We start from the raw sequence: 10937 nt of genomic DNA on the forward strand, positions 1-10937 counted from the left end.
ATGTTGAACATTTCTTTAGGTGTTTCTCAGCCATTCGGCATTCCTCAGCTGTGAATTCTTTGTTTAGCTCTGAACCCCATTTTTTAATAGGGTTATTTGTCTCCCTGCGGTCTAACTTCTTGAGTTCTTTGTATATTTTGGATATAAGGCCTCTATCTGTTGTAGGATTGTTAAGATCTTTTCCCAATCTGTTGGTTGCCGTTTTGTCCTAACCACAGTGTCCTTTGCCTTACAGAAGCTTTGCAGTTTTATGAGATCCCATTTGTCGATTCTTGATCTTAGAGCATAAGCCATTGGTGTTTTGTTCAGGAAATTTTTTCCAGTGCCCATGTGTTCCAGATGCTGCCCAGGTTTTTCTTCTATTAGTTTGAGTGTGTCTGGTTTGATGTGGAGGTCCTTGATCCACTTGGACTTAAGCTTTGTACAGGGTGATAAGCATGGATCGATCTGCATTCTTCTACATGTTGCCCTCCAGTTGAACCAGCACCATTTGCTGAAAATGCTGTCTTTTTTCCATTTGATGGTTTTGGCTCCTTTGTCAAAAATCAAGTGACCATAGGTGTGTGGGTTCATTTCTGGGTCTTCAATTCTATTCCATTGGTCTATCTGTCTGTCTCTGTACCAATACCATGCAGTTTTTATCACTATTGCTCTGTAATACTGCTTGAGTTCAGGGATAGTGATTCCCCCTGAAGTCCTTTTATTGTTGAGGATAGCTTTAGCTATCCTGGGTTTTTTGTTATTCCAGATGAATTTGCAAATTGTTCTGTCTAACTCTTTGAAGAATTGGATTGGTATTTTGATGGGGATTGCATTGAATCTGTAGATTGCTTTTGGTAAAATGGCCATTTTTACTATATTAATCCTGCCAATCCATGAGCATGGGGGATCTTTCCATCTTCTGAGGTCTTCTTCAATTTCTTTCCTCAGTGTCTTGAAGTTCTTATTGTACAGATCTTTTACTTGCTTGGTTAAAGTCACACCGAGGTACTTTATATTATTTGGGTCTATTATGAAGGGTGTCATTTCCCTAATTTCTTTCTCGGCTTGTTTCTCTTTTGTATAGAGGAAGGCAACTGATTTATTTGAGTTAATTTTATACCCAGCCACTTTGCTGAAGTTGTTTATCAGCTTTAGTAGTTCTCTGGTGGAACTTTTGGGATCACTTAAATATACTATCATGTCATCTGTAAATAGTGATATTTTGACCTCTTCTTTTCCAATCTGTATCCCCTTGATCTCCTTTTGTTGTCTGATTGCTCTGGATAGAACTTCAAGAACTATATTGAATAAGTAGGGAGAGAGTGGGCAGCCTTGTCTAGTCCCTGATTTTAGTGGGATTGCTTCAAGTTTCTCTCCATTTAGTTTAATGTTAGCAACTGGTTTGCTGTATATGGCTTTTACTATGTTTAGGTATGGGCCTTGAATTCCTATTCTTTCAAGGACTTTTATCATGAAGGGGTGTTGAATTTTGTCAAATGCTTTCTCAGCATCTAATGAAATGATCATGTGGTTCTGTTCTTTCAGTTTGTTTATATAATGGATCACGTTGATGGTTTTCCGTATATTAAACCATCCCTGCATGCCTGGGATGAAGCCTAATTGATCATGGTGGATGATTGTTTTGATGTGCTCTTTAATTCGGTTTGCCAGAATTTTATTGAGTATTTTTGCGTCGATATTCATAAGGGAAATTGGTCTGAAGTTCTCTTTCTTTGTTGTGTCTTTGTGTGCTTTAGGTCTAAGAGTAATTGTGGCTTCGTAGAAGGAATTCAGTAGGGCTCCATCTGTTTCAATTTTGTGGAATAGTTTGGATAATATTGGTATGAGGTCTTCTATGAAGGTTTGACAGAATTCTGCACTAAACCCGTCTGGACCTGGGCTCTTTTTGGTTGGGAGACCTTTAATGACTGCTTCTATTTCCTTAGGAGTTATGGGGTTGTTTAACTGGTTTATCTGTTCCTGATTTAACTTCGATACCTGGTATCTGTCTAGGAAATTGTCCATTTCCTGAAGATTTTCAAGTTTTGTTGAATATAGGTTTTTATAGTAAGATCTGATGATTTTTTGAATTTCCTCTGAATCTGTAGTTATGTCTCCCTTTTCATTTCTGATTTTGTTAATTTGGACGCACTCTCTGTGTCCTCTCGTTAGTCTGGCTAAGGGTTTATCTATCTTGTTGATTTTCTCAAAGAACCAACTTTTGGTTCTGTTGATTCTTTCTATGGTCCTTTTTGTTTCTACTTGGTTGATTTCAGCTCTGAGTTTGATTATTTCCTGCCTTCTACTCCTCCTCGGTGTATTTGCTTCTTTTTGTTCTAGAGCTTTTAGGTGTGCTGTCAAGCTGCTGACATATGCTCTTTCCTGTTTCTTTCTGCAGGCACTCAGCGCTATGAGTTTTCCTCTTAGCACAGCTTTCATTTTGTTCCATAAGTTTGGGTATGTTGTACCTTCATTTTCATTAAATTCTAAAAAGTTTTTAATTTCTTTCTTTATTTCTTCCTTGACCAGGTTATCATTGAGTAGAGCATTGTTCAATTTCCACGTATATGTGGGCATTCTTCCCTTATTGTTATTGAAGACCAGCTTTAGCCCGTGGTGGTCCGATAGCACGCATGGGATTATTTCTATCTTTCTGTACCTGTTGAGGCCCATTTTTTGACCAATTATATGGTCAATTTTGGAGAAAGTACCATGAGGAGCTGAGAAGAAGGTATATCCTTTTGCTTTAGGATAGAATGTTCTATAAATATCTGTTAAGTCCATTTGGCTCATGACTTCTCTTAGTCTGTCGACATCACTGTTTAATTTCTGTTTCCATGATCTGTCCATTGATGAGAGTGGGGTGTTGAAATCTCCCACTATTATTGTGTGAGGTGCAATGTGTGTTTTGAGCTTTAGTAAGGTTTCTTTTACGTACGTAGGTGCCCTTGTATTTGGGGCATAGATATTTAGGATTGAGAGTTCATCTTGGTTGATTTTTCCTTTGATGAATATGAAGTGTCCTTCCTTATCTTTTTTGATGACTTTTAGTTGGAAATTGATTTTATTTGATATTAGAATGGCTACTCCAGCTTGCTTCTTCCGACCATTTGCTTGGAAAGTTGTTTTCCAGCCTTTCACTCTGAGGTAGTGTCTGTCTTTGTCTCTGAGGTGTGTTTCCTGTAGGCAGCAGAATGCAGGGTCCTCGTTGCATATCCAGTTTGTTAATCTATGTCTTTTTATTGGGGAGTTGAGGCCATTGATATTGAGAGATATTAAGGAATAGTGATTATTGCTTCCCGTTACATTCATATTTGGATGTGAGGTTATGTTTGTGTGCTTTCATTCTCTTTGTTTTGTTGCCAAGACGATTAGTTTCTTGCTTCTTCTAGGGTATAGCTTGCCTCCTTATGTTGGGCTTTACCATTTATTATCCTTTGTAGTGCTGGATTTGTAGAAAGATATTGTGTAAATTTGGTTTTGTCATGGAATATCTTGGTTTCTCCATCAATGTTAATTGAGAGTTTTGCTGGATACAGTAACCTGGGCTGGCATTTGTGTTCTCTTAGGGTCTGTATGACATCAGTCCAGGATCTTCTGGCCTTCATAGTTTCTGGCGAGAAGTCTGGTGTGATTCTGATAGGTCTGCCTTTATATGTTACTTGACCTTTTTCCCTTACTGCTTTTAATATTCCTTCTTTATTTTGTGCGTTTGGTGTTTTGACTATTATGTGACGTGAGGTGTTTCTTTTCTGGTCCAATCTATTTGGAGTTATGTAGGCTTCTTGTATGTCTATGGGTATCTCTTTTTTTAGGTTAGGGAAGTTTTCTTCTATGGTTTTGTTGAAGATATTTACTGGTCCTTTGAGCTGGGAGTCTTCACTCTCTTCTATACCTATTATCCTTAGGTTTGATCTTCTCATTGAGTCCTGGATTTCCTGTATGTTTTGGACCAGTAGCTTTTTCTGCTTTACATTATCTTTGACAGTTGAGTCAATGATTTCTATGGAATCTTCTGCTCCTGAGATTCTCTCTTCCATCTCTTGTATTCTGTTGGTGAAGCTTGTATCTACAGCTCCTTGTCTCTTCTTTTGGTTTTCTATATCCAGGGTTGTTTCCATGTGTTCTTTCTTGATTGCTTCTATTTCCATTTTTAATTCCTTCAACTGTTTGATTGTGTTTTCCTGGAATTCTTTCAGGGATTTTTGTGTCTCCTCTCTATGGGCTTCTACTTGTTTATTTATGGTTTCCTGGAATTCTTTCAGGGATTTTTGTGTCTCCTCTCTATGGGCTTCTACTTGTTTATTTATGTTTTCCTGGAATTCTTTCAGGCATTTTTGCGATTCCTCTCTGTAGGCTTCTACTTGTTCTCTAAGGGAGTTCTTCACGTCTTTCTTGAAGTCCTCCAGCATCATGATCAAAAATGATTTTGAAACTAGATCTTGCTTTTCTGGTGTGTTTGGATATTCCATGTTTGTTTTGATGGGAGAATTGGGCTCCGATGGTGCCATGTAGTCTTGGTTTCTGTTGCTTGGGTTCCTGCGCTTGCCTCTCGCCATCAGATTATCTCTAGTGTTACTTTGTTCTGCTATTTCTGACAGTGGCTAGACTGTCCTATAAGCCTGTGTGTCAGGAGTGCTGTAGACCTGTTTTCCTCTCTTTCAGTCAGTTATGGGGACAGAGTGTTCTGCTTTCGGGCGTGTAGTTTTTCCTCTCTACAGGTCTTCAGCTGTTTCTGTGGGCCTGTGTCTTGAGTTCACCAGGCAGCTTTCTTGCAGCAGAAAAGTTGGTCTTACCTGTGGTCCCGAGGCTCAAGTTCGCTCGTGGGGTGCTGCCCACGGGCTCTCTGCAGCGGCAGCAACCAGGAAGACCTGTGCCGCCCCTTCCGGGAGCTTCAGTGCACCAGGGTTCCAGATGGTCTTTGGCTTTTTCCTCTGGCGTCCGAGATGTGTATGCAGAGAGCAGTCTCTTCTGGTTTCCCAGGCTTGTCTGCCTCTCTGAAGGTTTAGCTCTCCTTCCCACGGGATTTGGGTGCAGAGAACTGTTTATCTGGTCTGTTTCCTTCAGGTTCCGGAAGTGTCTCAGGCAGGGGTCCTGCCGCTCCTGGGCCCTCCCCCACGGGAGCCCAGAGGCCTTATACAGTTTCCTCTTGGGCCAGGGATGTGGGCAGGGGTGAGCAGTGTTGGTGGTCTCCTCCGCTCTGCAGCCTCAGGAGTGCCCACCTGACCAGGCGGTTGGGTCTCTCTCTCACGGGGTCTGGGAGCAGAGAGCTGCTGCGGGCCGGGATCCGCGGGTGTGGGACTTCCGGTAAACACAGAACGTGCCCGGTCCTAGAGGAATTCTGCTTCCGTGTGTCCCAAGCTCACCAGGCAGCTTTCTTACAGCAGAAAAGTTGGTCTTATCTGTGGTCCCGAGGCTCAAGTTCGCTCGTGGGGTGCTGCCCACGGGCTCTCTGCAGCGGCAGCAACCAGGAAGACCTGTGCCGCCCCTCCGGGAGCTTCAGTGCACCAGGGTTCCAGATGGTCTTTGGCTTTTTCCTCTGGTGTCCGAGATGTGTATGCAGAGAGCAGTCTCTTCTGGTTTCCCAGGCTTGTCTGCCTCTCTGAAGGTTTAGCTCTCCTTCCCATGGGATTTGGGTGCAGAGAACTTTTTATCCGGTCTGTTTCCTTCCAAGTCATGGTTTTAAGTTTTGGGGGAAAAGGTTAGAAGAGAGCTCACTGACACCAATGCATACCACAAACCGCTTGGATGGCTCTAATCAGTGCCTCCTGAATCATGGGTTACCCAACCCTTTCCGTGCAGTGGGTCTTGCTCTAAGCTGTCTTGTCTCTGATCATGACACCCTCTGATGACTTTTGCTTGCTGTGTCTTTAACCTTGAATAATGTCTTCATGAGCATTACTGACAGGGATTCTCTGAAGATCTCTTGGGTTTTTTCTGTGTAGGTCTCTACTTTTTAAAAACAAATTTTTATTTTTAAAATTCACTTTACATCCTAATCACAGGTCCCCTCTGCCCTCTCTTCCCAGTCCCACCCTTACAAATCCCTCTCCCATGGGCCCCTCGCTTTCTCCTCACTTTTGAGTCCTTTGTCTTGAAAAGTCCAGTTGAGCTGATCTCCTTGACCACACAGGGTGACCTCAACTAAAGAAATCTACCTGCCTCAGCCCACTTTTCCTTTGCCTCACTGTGGCTGCAAATAACTGTCTGGGAAGAAACCTAGAGCCGTGTGTGGACTTTACAGCACCACATTGCTGAAGGATCACTGTCCTCCATTACCTCATAGTCATCATCATTGAAGTAGAATTCCTAGAGTTTTCACTTCAAAAGGAAAGTCAATTTGTGAAAATCTCCTTTGGCAGGCCATTTTTGCCTTAATGTAAAACCCATACTCTCACCGTGCATGGAGATGTATATAACTTAGGCCCTGCCTGCTTTACAACCTCGCCTCCCATTTTCCAGAAATAACATGGATGAAGTCCTTTGTTCCTCTCTCTTAAAAATAGAAAGGTAATCACACAAAGCATTGTCAGTTTGTTAAAGTTACTAATGTCTCCTGACTCCATTCACACCTCAGCCCATAGGGAGGAATCCTTTGTAATGGATCTTATGTTGGGAAAGAGAGCACCACTACTTAAAGGAAACGGACTTAATGTCAACTAGAGGGAGTAAAGTGGGAGACTGCTCTGGTGTGGAAGTGGATGGTGCTTATCTTTTCAAAGTCCCCTATAAAGGTGTTTTATTTTAATTTTGGGTATCAGTGGCAATTGCTTCTTCTTAATAAACAGTCCACAAAAGAGGCTTTCCCTTTTGGAAATTCCTCCCAGCAGCCCTGTGTGCCAATGTTTAACCTGGTACAGAGTCGTGGGCTCCTAAGTAGCCCATGGCTACCATTCATCTGTCAACATCGCTTTCTTATAAATAGAATAATACCAGTGCCCATTTTAAAATTTATTTTTTCTTCACGATTTATATTTTTTTCGTTTTCTTTCCTTCCTTTCTTCTGCCTGCCTTGGATTTATTTCCCCCTTTTTCTAGTCTCTTAAGGTTGAAACTTAAGTTATTCATTTGAGACGCTTCTTTTTTTTTTTTTTTCTTTTCTAAAAGGATCATTTGGTTCCGTTTATTTTCCTTTAAGCCCTGCGTCCACTGCACCGCACAAATTCTGCTGTGTTGCATATGCAGTATATTTTTAGTTCGTCATTTTCAAATATCCTGTAACATGTCTTTGATCATTGGGTTATTTTAATGCTTTTAATTTTCAAATATCTTCTGTATCTTTTTATTGATTTCAAGTTTAATACCATAATGTTCTAGGAGTGTAGTTTGTACGTGACAAGTTCTTTGTAAAATTACATTTTCTTTCTTTCTTTCTCTCTTTCTTTCTCTCACTCTTTCTCTCACTCTTTCTCTCACTCTTTCTTTCTTTCTTTCTTTCTTTCTTTTCAGTCAGGAAGAGTTCATAAGCCTGGGCTTACATGAAGAGGTCAGAGAACAATTTGCCTCTACCCCTGGGTGCCATGCACTGAAAATCAGGTTGTTGATTTGGTTGCAAGCCCCTCTGTTCTGTGAGCCGTCTCACCACCCCAGTACTAGTTCTTTTATATTGCTAGTCCCTTTATATTGCTAGTTCTTTTATATTGCTTGGGGATTCTTTGATTCCTCAACATTTGGTCTATCATAGCAGCGATCTCTGTACACTAGAACACCACATGCATTCGCCATGCTTCGAGGAACTCCAAGGGTTTCCTCTGCTGATGTTGTAGCCTGACTCCAGTTTGTCACCTTGGGGCTAAACTGGATGATGCTGAAGAGGAACCGAGGTGAATTGATGCTGCATTGTTGGGAGTTGGGATGCTGATGTTTACTCTTCAGTGTCCTCAGGTACCTACTGCATCCTCTCCCTCCAGATGTTACAGCCTCAAGCATCAGGAAAGCAGGGGTAGAGATACTCTTAATAAGAATGTGACGAGGACCCTGCATTCTGCTGCCTACAGGAAACACACCTCAGAGACAAAGACAGACACTACCTCAGAGTGAAAGGCTGGAAAACAACTTTCCAAGCAAATGGTCGGAAGAAGCAAGCTGGAGTAGCCATTCTAATATCAAATAAAATCAATTTTCAACTAAAATTCATCAAAAAAGATAAGGAAGGACACTTCATATTCTTCAAAGGAAAAATCCACCAAGATGAACTCTCAATTCTAAATATCTATGCTACAAATACAAGGGCACCTACATACGTAAAAGAAACCTTACTAAAGCTCAAAACACACATTGCACCTCACACAATAATAGTGGGAGATTTCAACACCCCACTCTCATCAATGGACAGATCATGGAAACAGAAATTAAACAGTGATGTCGACAGACTAAGAGAAGTCATGAGCCAAATGGACTTAACAGATATTTATAGAACATTCTATCCTAAAGCAAAAGGATATACCTTCTTCTCAGCTCCTCATGGTACTTTCTCCAAAATTGACCATATAATTGGTCAAAAAACGGGCCTCAACAGGTACAGAAAGATAGAAATAATCCCATGCGTGCTATCAGACCACCACGGGCTAAAGCTGGTCTTCAATAACAATAAGGGAAGAATGCCCACATATACGTGGAAATTGAACAATGCTCTACTCAATGATAACCTGGTCAAGGAAGAAATAAAGAAAGAAATTAAAGACTTTTTAGAATTTAATGAAAATGAAGGTACAACATACCCAAACTTATGGGACACAATGAAAGCTGTGCTAAGAGGAAAATTCATAGCGCTGAGTGCCTGCCGAAAGAAACAGGAAAGAGCATATGTCAGCAGCTTGACAGCACACCTAAAAGCTCTAGAACAAAAAGAAGCAAATACACCGAGGAGGAGTAGAAGGCAGGAAATAATCAAACTCAGAGCTGAAATCAACCAAGTAGAAACAAAAAGGACCATAGAAAGAATCAACAGAACCAAAAGTTGGTTCTTTGAGAAAATCAACAAGATAGATAAACCCTTAGCCAGACTAATGAGAGGACATAGAGAGTGTGTCCAAATTAACAAAATCAGAAATGAAAAGGGAGACATAACTATAGATTCAGAGGAAATTAAAAAAATCATCAGATCTTATTATAAAAACCTATATTCAACAAAACTTGAAAATCTGCAGGAAATGGGCAATTTCCTAGACAGATACCAGGTACTGAAGTTAAATCAGGAACAGATAAACCAGTTAAACAACCCCATAACTCCTAAGGAAATAGAAGCAGTCATTAAAGGTCTCCCAACCAAAAAGAGCCCAGGTCCAGACGGGTTTAGTACAGAACTCTATCAGACCTTCATAGAAGACCTCATACCAATATTATCCAAACTATTCCACAAAACTGAAACAGATGGAGCCCTACTGAATTCCTTCTACGAAGCCACAATTACTCTTAGACCTAAAGCACACAAAGACCCAACAAAGAAAGAGAACTTCAGACCAATTTCCCTTATGAATATCGACGCAAAAATACTCAATAAAATTCTGGCAAACCGAATCCAAGAGCACATCAAAACAATTATCTACCATGATCAAGTAGGCTTCATCCCAGGCATGCAGGGATGGTTTAATATACGGAAAACCATCAACGTGATCCATTATATAAACAAACTGAAAGAACAAAACCACATGATCATTTCATTAGATGCTGAGAAAGCATTTGACAAAATTCAACACCCCTTCATGATAAAAGTCCTGGAAAGAATTGGAAGTCAAGGCCCATACCTAAACATAGTAAAAGCCATATACAGCAAACCAGTTGCCAAGATTAAACTAAATAGAGAGAAACTTGAAGCAATCCCACTAAAATCAGGGACTAGACAAGGCTGCCCACTCTCTCCCTACTTATTCAATATAGTCCTTGAAGTTCTAGCCAGAGCAATCAGACAACAAAAGGAGGTCAAGGGGATACAGATCAGAAAAGAAGAAGTCAAAATATCAGTATTTGCAGATGATATGATAGTATATTTAAGTGATCCCAAAAGTTCCACCAGAGAACTACTAAAGCTGATAAGCAACTTCAGCAAAGTGGCTGGGTATAAAATTAACTCAAATAAATCAGTAGCCTTCCTCTACACAAAAGAGAAACAAGCCGAGAAAGAAATTAGGGAAACGACACCCTTCATAATAGACCCAAATAATATAAAGGACCTCGGTGTGACTTTAACCAAGCAAGTAAAAGATTTGTACAATAAGAACTTCAAGACTCTGAAGAAAGAAATTGAAGAAGACCTCAGAATATGGAAAGATCTCCCATGCTCATGGATTGGCAGGATTAATATAGTACAAATGGCCATTTTACCAAAAGCGATCTACAGATTCAATGCAATCCCCATCAAAATACCAATCCAATTCTTCAAAGAGCTAGACAGAACAATTTGCAAATTCATCTGGAATAACAAAAAACCCAGGATAGCTAAAACTATCCTCAACAATAAAAGGACGTCAGGGGGAATCACTATCCCTGAATTCAAGCAGTATTACAGAAAAATAGTGATAAAAACTGCGTGGTATTGGTACAGAGACAGACAGATAGACCAATGGAATAGAATTGAAGACCCAGAAATGAACCCACACACCTATGGTCACTTGATTTTTGATAAAGGAGCCAAAACCATCAAATGGAAAAAAGACAGCATTTTCAGCAAATGGTGCTGGTTCAACTGGAGGTCAACATGTAGAAGAATGCAGATCGATCCATGCTTATCACCCTGTACAAAGCTTAAGTCCAAGTGGATCAAGGACCTCCACATCAAACCAGACACACTCAAACTAATAGAAGAAAAACCTGGGCAGCATCTGGAACACATGGGCACTGGAAAAAATTTCCTGAACAAAACACCAATGGCTTATGCTCTAAGATCAAGAATCGACAAATGGGATCTCATAAAACTGCAAAGCTTCTGTAAGGCAAAGGACACTGTGGTTAGGACA

Source organism: Rattus norvegicus, chromosome 11, assembly GCF_036323735.1.
Source record: "Rattus norvegicus strain BN/NHsdMcwi chromosome 11, GRCr8, whole genome shotgun sequence".
Taxonomy (NCBI): Eukaryota; Metazoa; Chordata; class Mammalia; order Rodentia; family Muridae; genus Rattus; species Rattus norvegicus.